This window comes from Silene latifolia, chromosome Y (genome assembly GCF_048544455.1).
Source record: "Silene latifolia isolate original U9 population chromosome Y, ASM4854445v1, whole genome shotgun sequence".
Taxonomy (NCBI): domain Eukaryota; kingdom Viridiplantae; phylum Streptophyta; class Magnoliopsida; order Caryophyllales; family Caryophyllaceae; genus Silene; species Silene latifolia.
Genome location: NC_133538.1, coordinates 358416883 through 358431759, shown reverse-complemented (window position 1 = coordinate 358431759; position 14877 = coordinate 358416883). Strand labels below are relative to the sequence as shown.

General features: G+C 39.8%; 1 non-coding gene across 1 annotated transcript; it reads right to left on the bottom strand.

Annotated features, from left to right (window-relative positions):
* Positions 1 to 14477: 14477 nt before the first annotated feature.
* Positions 14478 to 14584, bottom strand: LOC141636066 (small nucleolar RNA R71). The gene has a single exon (XR_012540704.1). It is a non-coding gene; the product is annotated as a small nucleolar RNA R71 (small nucleolar RNA).
* Positions 14585 to 14877: the final 293 nt, after the last annotated feature.

Here is a 14877-nt window from a genome sequence, read left to right as displayed (position 1 = left end):
ATTGTGAGGGGGGGTTTGATTTGAATAGTTCTTTAACTAAAGGCAATTAAATTAAAACTAAACTAAAGTAAATATATGAGTGATAAAAGAAACTAGATGAAATCAAATATTAAAAGGATGCTAAGATGGTCGGTTCACTGTAGTTTCGACAGCAGTATCCTAAGTAAGTCTGAATTAATCACGTAAGACGGGAAAATAAGAAGTCCTCTCGGTCCATTCTTAACAAGTAGCATCTCTCGATCTAGCTATGGGTCCTCAATATCACTAGTACTGACTCTCGCCCTGAAAAGTGATTTAAAAGCCTAAATTAACTTATCTCTCGATCTTATTAATTTAGTCGTCTTAATTAAGTAGTCTATTTCCCTCCCCTATCTTCCGATCTATCGGGTCGGTCAATTCCTAAGCATTCAACTGGTCGCGTGCACTCGATTCGTCAAATATAGCAATTAAATTAATTAAGACGGAGTTGATCTCACGTGAGCCGGTCGATCGACTAGGTAAGGCCGTCGATCGACCATGACGCGACTGAGGTCTACGAAATCTACACCGCCTACACTACAGGTCCCCTACATCTTAGGACGAAAGGTTTAGCTACTCATACTGGAAATAATAACAGAAACAATAACATAGATGAAAACAATAGGATTCATAACTAAATTAAATGAACAATAAAATCGCATAAAGAAAGAATTAAGGCTTAGGGATTCTAACTTAGTCAATTCTGCCCATAGGATAAATTACAAGTGGGCTTTCAAAAGACAATCGCGCAAAAGATATCGCAGCTTCGAACTCTGGTCGATCGACCAGGTGACACGGTCGATCGACCGCCCAGTACAGTGCTGGGAACACTGCTTCCTCTACTAAACTCCATGGTCGATAGACTAGCGTCACTGGTCGATAGACCGGTCGATAGACCAGTAGTGCTGTAGCAGATTCCAGCCCTCCAACTTTATGCACGCAATCCGAGACGATCAAGTTCCGAGCTTCTAACTTCATAGTTTCCATAAAATGCCCCCGGGAACAGATAAAGGCTCGATTTAGCTTACTTCCGGTCATTCCCATAATAATGACATAGGAAATACAAAGTAAACCGTTTCGGGAGAAATAATAGCTTAAAGCTAACAATTACGCATAGAAATACGTGCCAAAAACGCTAATAAAGTGTATAGAATATGCACGTATCAAATCTCCCCAAACCAAAGCTTGCTTGTCCCCACGCAAGCGCTAAGACTCAATCTAAAAACCTATTGGAACAGATTTCTTTCTCAAAACAAGAACGTATTATCATGCCCAACCAATTTAATGCAACAAATAATATCAAAGCATTTTGTCAAGCGCAAACGAGTTGAACATGTTCAAGAATTTACCAAACTTTCAACCTTGCAAGACTCGTGTATATCGGACTCTCACGGTTCGCTCATTCACTCAATTTTAAGAATAGGGTGAGAATTTAATTGTGCAAGATAGAAGAATGAACGAAACAAGTCTCTCACCTAACTACGACCCATAAAAACATGCCTGCAATCTAACATGAATATTATCTATACAACCGTACATATCCATTCCAACCATTTAATGACCATGACACATGCCGAGGCGATTTGGGATTGTGAGGCTACGGTTAAGAAGGGGTAAAAGAATAAATTTGGATAAGAGGAGATAAAGCTGAGCAAGCAACTTCTAAACACCAAATTTCTGAACATTTCCCAACTTCATACTCGAGAGAAAATCAAACGGTGCTACTAAAATCATAAATATCACAATCTCCCAAAATAATAATAATTCCTCAAATGATATAAATAGCAACATGGGAACAAAAATCACCATCCGAAATTTTTTCTAATCATGTGATTGATTTTTATTCTTCTTTTTTTTTTTTTTTTTTCTTTCTGCCTCTCTTTTTTTTTTTCAAAACCTGAACTGGCAGTCGATCGGCCAGGTGATGCAGTCGATCGACCACCCCTTTTTACCTGAACCTCTCTGCTCGGTTCAGTTTCTTCTTCTTCTTTTTTTTGTTTTTTCAAATCAAAGTTTCCCTCATTTCCAAACATATCATCCAAAACTGATGCATCTCTCACACGAGACAATAAAAACCAAATCGCAAAATAATATTCCCGAATAACTACCCTTACTAGCTCGGCCAGGGTGGCTAAATTTGGAATGTAGATTATGGGACAAAAAGGCTAATTCGGCTTTTGTGGGGCTTATGGGCAAAATGAAATAAAGGGAACCTCTTCCACATGTGTCAGCAAACCGTAAAACCAAATGCATACAGGTATTAAGCAGATAAAATTCATGTTTATGCAAATTTATGTGACATGCCTTACGAGGAGTAACTACTCTCATTCCTACATGAAACTGGTCATAAATGACACCAGTTTAAATAGGCTCTAACCTTAGAAATTTTAAGTAGTTTCCCAATATTGAGTCAAGTCTATTCGTTTAGTAAAATTCCAACAAAAACTCGTACACTATGCAAGTGACATACTCAACGACATTAAAAGTGCAAGGAAGGGCAATGAGACAATACGTAAAGCAATTTTATCATTGAAATCAATCCATTCCGACTCACCCTACATGCTAATCATAAACGTGATATTTTTGTATTTTTGTATGTTTTATTTATTTTTTTTAAGAGAAAATTGAATTGCAAATGCATGCGGAAACGCAATAAACATGACCTAAAAATGCGAGTAAAACAATGCAAATGTGACAAGCATATGCATATACCCTCCCCAAACCAAAACGCGCAATGCCCTCATTGCGCTTATCAACTAAACGGCAGCATAAAAAACAGGGGGGCATAAACATCTACGGAAGAAATGGAAACTAATGAAAAAGAAACAGAAACTCACTAAATATGGCCTCCCCAAACCAGCCATCAAAAAGGGGAGGCATAAAGCTGCTACTGGTCCTCCTCTGGCTCATACTCGGAACTGCTCGCCTCATCGGACCCTGAGTCATCCTCCTTCTCCTTCTTAGCGGCAACAACAGTAGTGGGAGTAGACGTCGTAGCAGGCGGAGGATATTCGCCCTCCGGGGAAAAAAAGAAAGACGGGTGGGTCCAGGGACCGCGTGGGAGCATCCCTGTCCGAGAAAACTCCTCGTAAATCGGGTACATGGCAAGAGCTATGTCCATCCTATGCTGATCAAAACTCCTGCATAAGTCACCCAACACACGTGAAACCACCCTTTGGTCCATGATCGCAGGGATAACAATAGGTGTAGAGGGTCGAAAAGTAGCCGGGAAACCCGGCCCAGGAGTAGGAGTGGAGAAGGTAGGAACCTGGGAAGAAAAAAGTACGAGTTCCTCTCGAGGTGGAAGCATGAGAGGAGCCTGCCCTAATAGGGAGCCTATAGCTAGGAAAGGGCGGTCGAGTCGCCCCCAAAATAGTAGTAAAGGGTAAAATAGGAGGGAGGGCAAGGATAGGAATGGGGTCGGAAATGAAAGAATCGATCTTCCACCGACCCCGAGTATCGACCCACTTCACAGACTTGACGTAATAAAGGTCCATAAAGCGTGCAGGAGGGTTGAGAGGAGCCTCCTCTCGAGGAAAGACAGGAACAAGACGGTGGGCTATACGAGTCACGAGCCCACCACAGACTATATTAGTCAGAGAGGTGCCCTCACTTATAGTGTTAAAGTGAGAGGCAGTCAAATAAGCAATGTTATAAATGCGGGCTACCCGACTCTCAATGTTCAGGTAACCTGCCAGAATAGACAATTCAATTGTATTAATGTTATTTGAGTCTTTGCGGCCAAAGATGGAGTTGCCCATCAGCCGGAAGTAGTAACGAAAGTGGGGTAAATGGACGGAAGTCCCCTTCCTCTTAGGGGCATCCAGGTCGGATATGCACGACCACATAACCCTATGCACATCAGACGACTCCGATGTGTTACCCTCGAAACAAAGAGTTAAGTAACCAGCAAACTCAGCTAGTGTCAAAGAGTAAGTGACATTAAACACCCTAAAAGAGACACATGAGCTATTTTTATTAGTTTCAAAAGAAGCTTAGTCGAAAGCAAAGGAAGAGAAAAACTCAAGGGTCAAAATACGGAATGTGAACTCAGCCATGTCCACCAACCCTGACATCCATGTCCCAATTAGCAGAGAAACAGCGGAGTCAAGACACCCTAGCTTTTCTAAAGTCGGTTTATGCAGAAAACGGGTTGCTTGAACTTTCGTTTTTTCGACCAAAGTAAGAAATTTAGCTCTCTGTGTAGAGGAAGAGAAAATCACCTGCGGATACCCAGGTATACTATCCGCGGTTAACTCGACCATTGGCGGCGTAAACCGCGACCGTTTTGATGCCCCCTGACTGGACAGCCCATGGTCCACTGCTTTTTGTCATTTCGTCATTTATGCTTCCTACAAAACTTAGCAAGTACAATTATATTTCGCCAAACCCGAACACTAAGACACGTAAACCCTAAAATTCAGACGGAAAGCAACATACGAATTAGGGTTTATAAGAATTGGGGAAAACGAAATTAACTCCTCCTAGTTTCTAAGATGGCTCGAAAATCTAGGGAAAAGGGATAACAAATGCAATTAAAGCACTGTCGAATTAGCCCCAAATCGATTTTTTCGAAAACAATGTTAGGTTGCTCGAATTTGGGCATAAATATTCAGCAAAAATCGAATTTAAAGGACCAAAAGATGATTAGGGACATTCCTCTGATGAAACCTTGGAGATTTTGAGAAAGGAAATCGAAATTAAAAGGGAGATTAGCACGAAAAAATCGCAATGAGGAAGAACTAGAGTTTTTTCTTTTTTCGTTCAAATGAGTTATGACTGAATGAATGAAAGTATGAATTAAAACTTCCCTATTTGCGTAGCCTCTGATATCACACTATGGTCGATCGACTATCAAACACAGTCGATATAATTAGGTCTGGGTCTGGGACTGAAGGTGTTGCAGATTGTGAACCTTTTCGTCCTCCAATGCCAGATATCTTGAGGGACTACTTATTTCGGGGTACGACGACTCCGAAATTATCAAGGCAAGATCTAAATGCTGATAGGTGAGTTCCGGTTCCAAAGTATGACCCTACGACGGTTAATGGTTCATTCCTGAGACGGTCTGAAGAAGGTTCGAGCTACAACAAGGACAAAGTAGTGGATTTTCAGCCTAAGTCCACTGATGCCGGTATGAGAGATCTAGAGGAGAGGGCTAAGTTGCTTCTTACAACCCCGTACCCAGAGAGATTGGGGCCAGCAAAGGAACAGGTATCGTTTAACAAGTTTGAAAATGTTATTCGTAGTTTAAATGTGCAAGTTCCTTTCTTAGAATTAGTTAATCAAGTGCCTGCTTACATGAAATTTATGAAGCAACTATTGTCTAAAAAGAAGTCACTTGATACTGTGCAATCTGTCGCACTAACTGAGGAGTCATGTTCCTATTTGACTCACACTGCTCCACATAAGTTAGAAGACCCAGGTAGTTTTTCAGTCCCATGTAATATTGGCACCTTTTCTATCGAGAAGGCCTTGTGTAACCTAGGGGCCAGTATTAGTGTTATGCCTTTGAGTCTTGATACTAAATTGAAATTGACTAAGTTTGCAATCACAAACATGACAGTACAGATGGCTGATCGTTCTGGGGTCCAGCCCATAGGAGTCTTAGAGGATATTCCTGTGCAAATAGGAAAGTTCTTTTTCCCAGTTGACTTCGTTGTACTAGATATACCCGAGGATGCTCACATCCCTATCATTTTGGGTAGACCATTTCTGCACACTGCTGGTGCAGTTATAGATGTTGGCTCAGGAACATTGACCTTTAAGGTGGGGAAACAATGCATTGTTTTTGCCCACACCTATAAGAAGGCTGCTATGTACCCAGTAAATTGCAATGTAGCTAAATCTTATGTTGTGTTGCCTGATATGCCTGCCCCTATGCTTATTTCTATTATAACACCTCCGCCCCAGTTTGGGAGCAAATTTGAGGACTATCCTTCTGTTTTGACTGTTGCAGGGGCTGGTTTGGGGAAGTTAGAGCCGCATGTTGCTCCAGTTGTGAAGGGGCCAATCGTTTAAAGAGGCGGTCTAGGATGTCTTAGCTATGGAACAGATGAGGAGTCTGATGAGGAGTCAGTCAAGGTGACGCAGTCCGATTTGGATTTTGACGAGCCAGACGAGGTCATTGATTTGGAAGAGGTTAGAGATGTTGATCCGTTGAGTTCTGCGGATATTGGAGTCGTTAGGAGTGCAGCTGAGGAGATGAGCACTATAGGGGCTACTTCTTGTAGTCAGAAGCCGAGCAAGTGGGCCATTCCGTGGCCATTCTTGATCAACTATTAGTTGATTAAGACTGTTTGAGAACATTTTATTGCTTTTGTTAGACTTTTTATTGCTTTGGTGTGCGCGAGACTTCGCTTTAATAAGTTTGCTTAGGATTTAAAGACTTTAGACTGTTACTTTGGGTTTTGCGCAATTTTGGGCGCGTTATTATGTGTATTTGCAGGTTCATAGACCATATAAGCTCAATTTATTGAGCTAATTCGAATAAATCAGAAACTTACAACAGGTATCTCAGTCGATCGACTGAATTGTGTGGTCGATCGACTGTGTCGCGACTCCAGGAGGCTTCTGTTCCTGTCACCCTGGTCGATCGACTGGCTGGTATGGTCGATCAACCGCCTGCGCTGCTGTACCTGTTCAGGACCATTCCCCTGCCGTGTTTGGTCTATTTGCGGAGTTAAGGGAGTCTTTCCTCCACTTTATTCTCCGATTCATTTCTGTTTTCTTCTGTTTTCTTATTTTGCACATTATTTTGCGTTTCGTAAATTGCTTTCTCGGAATTACGCACGGTTCTTTTGTTTCTTTTCAGGTACCTATGGTAGCACTGCTGGCTACTGAAACCTCCTAGCTCACGCTGGTTTGGGGAGGTTTCCTTTTGCGCGTTTAAAGTCTTGTGAGTTTCCGAGTTTAACTTCATGTCTTGTTTAGTTATAATAACGCAAATTCCCGTTTCCCTTTTATTTTATTACATGATTTTGCACAATGGGGAAATTGTGTGATTTGGTTTGGGGAAGGATTTTGCATTGCATTCACATGTTTTATTGCATTTCTGTTTCACGTTTATTGCATTTCAGTTTGCATTTGTTTATTTCATTTCCTATATATATACAGAAAATTCAAAAAAAATGAAAAAATTCAAAAATTAAAAAATACACGTTTATTTTAGCATATAGGTTGAGTCGGAACGGTATTATTTCAATGATGACATTGCATTTGTATTTGTTTATGCCTAAGCCGTGCTCATTAACATGTTATTAGTAGAATCATATATGCATAGTCTACGAGTTTTCGTTAATTTTTTCCGCTGAACTTTAAACTTGACTTAGATTTATGGTAAACTACATCATGTTCTCAGTTTTAGAGCCTTATAACTGGTGACATTCATGACCAGTTCATCTAGAATTGTGAGTAGTTACTCCTTGTAAGACATGTTATATCATTATGCATAAATATGAACTCTATCTGCTTAATACATGTATGTATTCGGTTTGTGGTTTGTTGATATATGTGGTAGAGGTACCCTTTTCTCATTTTACCCATGAACCTCACATAGCCAAATTGCCTTCTGTCCCATAAGCTACATACTATATTTAACATACCTTATCTGAGGTAGTATTGGTAGTTGTGGGAATGTGTTTATTACATTTTGGTTATATTGCTCTTTATGAGAAGTTTGGTGGAATGTTGGAAAGGAGGAAAGAAAGAAAAAAAAAAGGAAAAAAAAAGAGGAAAAAAAAAGAGGAAAAAAAAAATGAAAAGCAAGTTCGACCTTTTGTCGGTCGACTGGACTCATGGGTCGATCGACCGTGAACCGCAGAAGAGGAAGAAAAAAATCAAAATCGCATAATTCAAAGTTTTTATTATTAGATGGCGATTTTTGCTCCCATATTGTATTTGTATCTTATGGGGAGTTGACTAATTGTAGAAATTGTGAGATTTGTGCTTCTAATTAGCACCGTTTCGATTGAAATCTTGAGTTTGAAGTTGGGATGTTCCGATAATTTGGATCTGTAGTTACTAGCTTGGCTTTAACTCCTCATATCCAAATTTATCTTAGCCCCTTCTTACCCATTACCTCACATATCCAAATTTACCTCGGCATGTGTCATGGTCATTTGTTTGGTTGGAATGCATATGTACGGTTATAGAGATCATTTTCATATTAGATAGCAGGCATGTTCTTATAGGTCGTAGTTAGGTGAGTGTCATTACAAAATTACTTCTTTCTATCTTTTACATATATTCACCTGTGCTTATGTGTGATTTGAGCGACCCGTGAGAGTCCATAATGACCAGTCTCTATAGTTGACGGTTTCGCGGTTTTTAACGACTACATAACTCGTTTGCATGATTCATATTGCTAATTGATTGTTAGTTGTTGCATTAAACTGGTTTAGGCTTTGTAGTTTGCATTTCGCTCTGAGATTGAAATCGTTCCACTAGGTCCTAGGATTGAGTCTAGTTCTTGCTTGGGGACAAGAAAGGGTTTGGTTTGGGGAAGTTTGATGCATGTCCTGGATATGATATTTTACACCCTATTTTAAACGCATTTCAGAGCTCATTTGTGTAGTTTATGCTACTATTTTCCCTATTTACGTCTACTTTTGTGTTTTTGTGTAATATTGCAGAAATGTGAAGAATCTAGCGGAAATCAAGCCAAATCCATCCCCGCGTACTTGGCATATTATTTGTCATGAAGTATTTACTCAAGAAACAAACTTGGCGCGCGTATCGAGGCCTGAAAGATAAATTTACGAGGCTTCTGGAGCAAAGTATCAACTGAAGCAGTCGATCCACTGACCTCCATGGTCGATCGACCAGGGCGCGATTCCTAAATAAGATTAGAAGCTACTGTTTCTTGAGGTTTGGTTGATGGACTGGTCCTAGTGGTCGATCGACCACACCGTGATTCTGACGCAAATTTGGAAAACGAGAAAGCCCAATGTAATTAGGTTTTAGGAATAAAAGTTACGCAAGACTATCTATATAATGTAACCTTAGTTTTCAGAGGAGGGGGAGAATTTTAGAGATCGAATATCTATTGTTAAATTTCGAGTTTAGCATTAGAGTTCACAATCATTTAATACAATTTACTTTCGTTAATAAAGTTCGTGCTTTCAGATTCTTCTTCGTGCTTTCATTCGGTAATTCTGATTCTGTAATTTCAGTTTACCTTTATTCATTCATAGATTAGAATTGCATAGAGTAGTTTCCCCAAAGCCTTGTTTTGTTTATGCATCTTGTTTGCTTAGTTTATTTAATCATGCATCAAATTCCGTTAATTAATAATTTTATAGTTGTTATGAATTGTATCATGAGTAGCTAATCCCTTTGTGCTAAGATGTAGGGGACTTGTAGTGTATGCGGCGTAGATTTCGTAGAACTGAGTCGCGTCATGGTCGATCGAGTGCCTTACCTGGTCGATCGACTATCAAGCCACACAATAGTATCAAAATGAACTCGCGTTTATTTTAGCACTGTGGTCGATCGACTATCAGACCCAGACCTATAAGAAGGCTGCTATGTACCCAGTAACTTGCAATGTAGCTAAATCTTCTGTTGTGTTGCCTGATATGCCTGCCCCTATGCCTATTTCTGCTATAACACCTCCGCCCCAGTTTGGGAGCAAATTGAAGGACGATCCTTCTGTTTTAACTGTTGCAGGGGTTGGTTTGGGGAAGTTAGAGCCGCATGTTGCTCCAGTTGTGAAGGAGCCAATCGTTCAAAGAGGCGGTCTAGGATGTCTTAGCTATGGAACAGATGAGAAGCCTGATGAGGAGTCAGTCAAGGTCACGGAGTCCGATTTGGATTTTGACGAGCCAGACGAGGTCATTGATTTGGAAGAGGTTAGAGATGTTGATCCGTTGAGTTCTGCGGATATTGGAGCCGTTAGGAGTGCAGCTGAGGAGATGAGCACTGTAGAGGCTACTTCTTGTAGTTAGAAGTCGAGCAAGTGGGCCATTTCGTGGCCATTCTTGATCAACTATTAGTTGATTAAGACTTTTTGAGAACATTTAATTGCTTTTGTTAGACTTTTTATTGCTTTGGTGTGCGCGAGACTTCGCTTTAATAAGTTTGCTTAGGATTTAAAGACTTTAGACTGTTACTTTGGGTTTTGCGCAATTTTGGGCGCGTTATTATGTGTATTTGCAGGTTCATAGATCGTATTAACTCAATTTATTGAGCTAATTCGAAGAAATCAGAAACTTGCAGCAAGTATCTCAGTCGATCGACTGTGCCGCGACTCCAGGAGGCTTCTGTTCCTGTCACCCTGGTCGATCGACTGGCTGTTATGGTCGATCGACCGCCTGCGCTGCTGTACCTGTTCACGACCATTCCCCTGCTGTGTTTGGTCGATTTGCGGAGTTAAGGGAGTCTTTCCTCCACTTTATTCTCCTATTCATTTCTGTGTTCTTCTGTTTTCTTTTTTTGCACATTATTTTGCGTTTCGTAAATTGCTTTCTCGGAATTACGCACGGTTCTTTTGTTTCTTCTCAGGTACCTATGGTAGCACTGCTGGCTACGGAAACCTCCTAGCTCACGCTGGTTTGGGGAAGTTTCGTTTTGCACGTTTAAAGTCTTGTGAGTTTCCGAGTTCCTTTTCATGTCTTATTTAGTTATTTATCGCAAAAATCCCATTTCCCTTTTGTTTCTTTTATATGATTTTGCACAATGGGGACATTGTGTGATTTGGTTTCGGGAAGGGTTTTGCGTCGCATTTGCATTGTTTTTATTGCATTTCAAGTTACACGTTTATTGCATTTCTGCTTGCACTGTATTTATTTCCTATATATACAAAATTCAAAATTAAAAAAAAATTGAAAAAATTGAAAAAATTCAAAAATTAAAAAATGCAAGTTTATTTTAGCATATAGGTTGAGTCGGAACGGTAGTATTTCAATGATGACATTGCATTTGCAATTGTTTATGCCTAAGCCGTGCTCATTAAGATGTTATTAGTAGAATCATATATGCATAGTCTACGAGTTTTCGTTAATTTATTCGCTGAACTTTAAACTTGACTTAGATTTATGGCAAACTACATCATTTTCTGAGTTTTAGAGCCTTATAACTGGTGACATTCATGACCAGTTCATCTAGGATTGTGAGTAGTTACTCCTTGTAAGACATGTTATATCATTATGCATAAATATGAACTTTATCTGCTTAATACCTGTATGCATTCGGTTTGTGGTTTGTTGACACATGTGGTAGAGGCCCCCTTTTCTCATTTTACCCATGAATCTCACATAGCCAAATTGCCTTCTGTCCCATAAGCCACATACTATATTTAACATACGTTATATGAGCTAGTATTGGTAGTTGTGGGAATGTGTTTATTACATTTTGGTTATATTGCTCTTTATGAGAAGTTTGGTGGAATGTTGGAAACGAGGAAAGAAAGAAAAAAAAAAGGAAATAAAAAAAAAAGAGGAAAAAAAATGAAAAGCAAGTTCGACCTTTGGTCGGTCGACTTGACTCATGGGTCGATCGACCGTGAACCGCAGAAGAGGAAGGAAAAAATCAAAATCGCATAATTCAAAGTCTTTATTATTAGATGGCGATTTTTGCTCCCATATTGTATTTGTATCTTATGGGGAGTTGACTAATTGTAGAAATTGTGAGATTTGTGCTTCTAATTAGCACCGTTTCGATTGAAATCTTGAGTTTGAAGTTGGGATGTTCCCATAATTTGGATCTGTAGTTACTAGCTTGGCTTTAACTCCTCATATCCAAATTTATCTTAGCCCCTTCTTACCCATTACCTCACATATCCAATTTTACCTCAGCATGTGTCATGGTCATTTGTTTGGTTGGAATGCATATGTACGGTTGTAGAGATCATTTTCATATTAGATTGCAGGCATGTTCTTATAGGTCGTAGTTAGGTGAGTGTCATTACAAAATTAATTCTTTCTATCTTTTACATATATTCACCTGTGCTTATGTGTGATTTGAGAGACCCATGAGAGTCCATAATGATCAGTCTCTATAGTTGACGGTTTAGCGGTTTTTAACGACTACATAACTCGTTTGCATGACTCATATTGCTAATTGATTGTTAGTTGTTGCATTAAACTTGTTTAAGCTTTGCAGTTTGCATTTCGCTCTGAGATTGAAATCGTTCCACTAGGTCCTAGGATTGAGTCTAGTTCTTGCTTGGGGACAAGCAAGGGTTTGGTTTGAGGAAGTTTGATGCGTGTCCTGAATATGATGTTTTACACCCTATTTTACACGCAATTCAGAGCTCATTTGTGTAGTTTATGCTACTATTTTCCCTATTTCCGTCTACTTTTGTGTTTTTGTGTAATATTTCAGAAATGTGAAGAATCTAGCGGAAATCAAGCCAAATCCGTCCCCGAGTACTTGGCATATTATTTGTCATGCAGTATTTACTCAAGAAACGAACTTGGTGCGCGTATCGAGGCCTGAAAGACAAATTTACGAGGCTTCTGGAGCAAAGTATCAGCTGAAGCAGTCGATCGACTGACCTCCATTGTCGATCGACCATGGCATGATTCCTAAATAAGATCAGAAGCTACTGTTTATTGAGGTTTGGTCGATCGACTGGTCCTAGTGGTCGATCGACCACACCGTGATTCTGACGCAAATTTGGAAAACGAGAAAGCCAATGTAATTAGGTTTTAGGAATAAAAGTTACGCAAGACTATCTATATAATGTAACCTGAGTTTTCAGAGGAGAGAGAGAATTTTAGAGATCGAATATCAAGGGTTAAATTTCGAGTTTAGCATTAGAGTTCACAATCATTCAATACAATTTGCTTTCGTTAATAAAGTTCCTGCTTTCAAACTCTTTTTCGTGCTTTCATTCGGTAATTCTGATTCTGTAATTTCAGTTTACCTTTATTCATTCATAGATTAGAATTGACTAAGTTAGAATCCCTAAGCCTTAATTCTTTCTTTATGCGATTTTATTGTTCATTTAATTTAGTTATGAATCCTATTATTTTCATCTATGTTATTGTTTCTGTTATTATTTCCAGTATGAGTAGCTAAACCCTTCTCGCTAAGATGTAGGGGACCTGTAGTGTAGGCGGCGTAGATTTTGTAGACCTGAGTCGCGTCATGGTCGATCGACTACCTTACCTGGTCGATCGATCGGCTCACGTGAGATCAACTCCGTCTTAATTAATTTAATTGCTATATTTGACGAATCGAGTGCACGCGACCAGTTGAATGCTTAGGAATTGACCGACCCGATAGATCGAAAGATAGGGGAGGGAAATAGACTACTTAATTAAGACGACTAAATTAATAAGATCGACAGATAAGTTAATTTAGGCTTTTAAATCACTTTTCAGGGCGAGAGTCAGTACTAGTGATATTGGGGACTCGTAGCTAGATCGAGAGATGCTACCTGTTAAGAATGGACTGAGAGGACTTCTTATTTTCCCGTCTTACGTGATTAATTCAGACTTACTTAGGATACTGCCGTCGAAACTACAGTGAACCGACCATCTTAGCATTCTTTTAATATTTGATTTCATCCAGTTTCTTTTATCACTCATTTATTTACTTGAGTTTAGTTTTAATTTGATTGCCTTTAGTTATAGAACTATTCAAATCAAAGCCCCCCTCACAATTGTTACTTTAGATTGAGATTAGACAACTTTTAATTGCATCGCCTCTCTGTGGTTCGACCTTGACTGCCACTAGCTTCTGTTAGTAGTATTTATGTTATAAATTTTATTTTTGATACTAAACGATGGTATCAAATTTTGGCGCCGTTGCCGGGGAGGCAATTGTTTAATTTTTAGTTGTTTTTATCTTAGTCTTTTTTCTTGGTTTAAAGGACACTTGTTCCTTAAACTATTCTCATATTCTACGTGTAGTTTTCTCTTATGCGCAGATCACAGGGTGGAGAATTACGACCGTTAGATCCTGAGATCGAAAGGACATTGGGTGAGTTGAGACGATCATCTAGAGTATTGCCGACAGAGGAAGAGCTGAGTACTCTGTCCAGTTACTACGAGAACGAGTTATTTGAGGAGGATCCACCTTCGTCTTCTATCTCTACTTCTTCAGCTGAGACCGTTACATCTCCTGATATGGCTGAAGAAGCAAGTATAGCCAGTCACTCTGAGCCAAAAGCTGAGAATCTCTATAAGGGATTCGCGTTGCCAACTGGGACGGATAGAAAATTCGAACCAAAACCGGCCTACATTAATTTGGTTGAGAGAAACCAATTTGGGGGAGCTGCAAATGAAGATGCAGCTAAACATATGGAGATATTCATTGACTAACGTTGTTTCATAACCCCACCAGCAGGTGTGATCCAGGACCAGGTAAAAGAGACGATGTTCATATTCTCGCTTCGTGATGCTGCTAGGGAGTGGTACCGAGATATGGATCGAGCTGCCAATGGTATTACTGATTGGAATTCGCTGGCCCTAGCATTTTATAAGAAATATTTCTCTGCATCGAAGACCAATGTGATTAGAGCTCAGATCACAAGCTTTAAACAGGGTCCTGGTGAAAAGTTTCATGAGGCATGGGTCCGTTTCAAGAAGCTGGTGCGATCTATTCCGCACCATGGGTTCAAACAATGGTGCCTATGTAATCAGTTTTATAATGGGCTTTATGATGATCAGAGGGCTATCCTGGATGCTGCAGCTAATGGCTGATTCCAGGAGAATGTTGGGGAAACTAAGGGGTGGAAGATTATTGAAGATATGGCCACCCATAAAGCTGAGCATGGGAATTCTAGAGGAAATCAGAGAAGATGAGCTGAATCTCCTGCTGTAGCTGCAATAGAGGCTCTTACTGCAAGATTTGACAAGCTAGATTTTGGAGGATCCCAAAAAGGTGGGATGTATAAAGTTACTGCAGTTT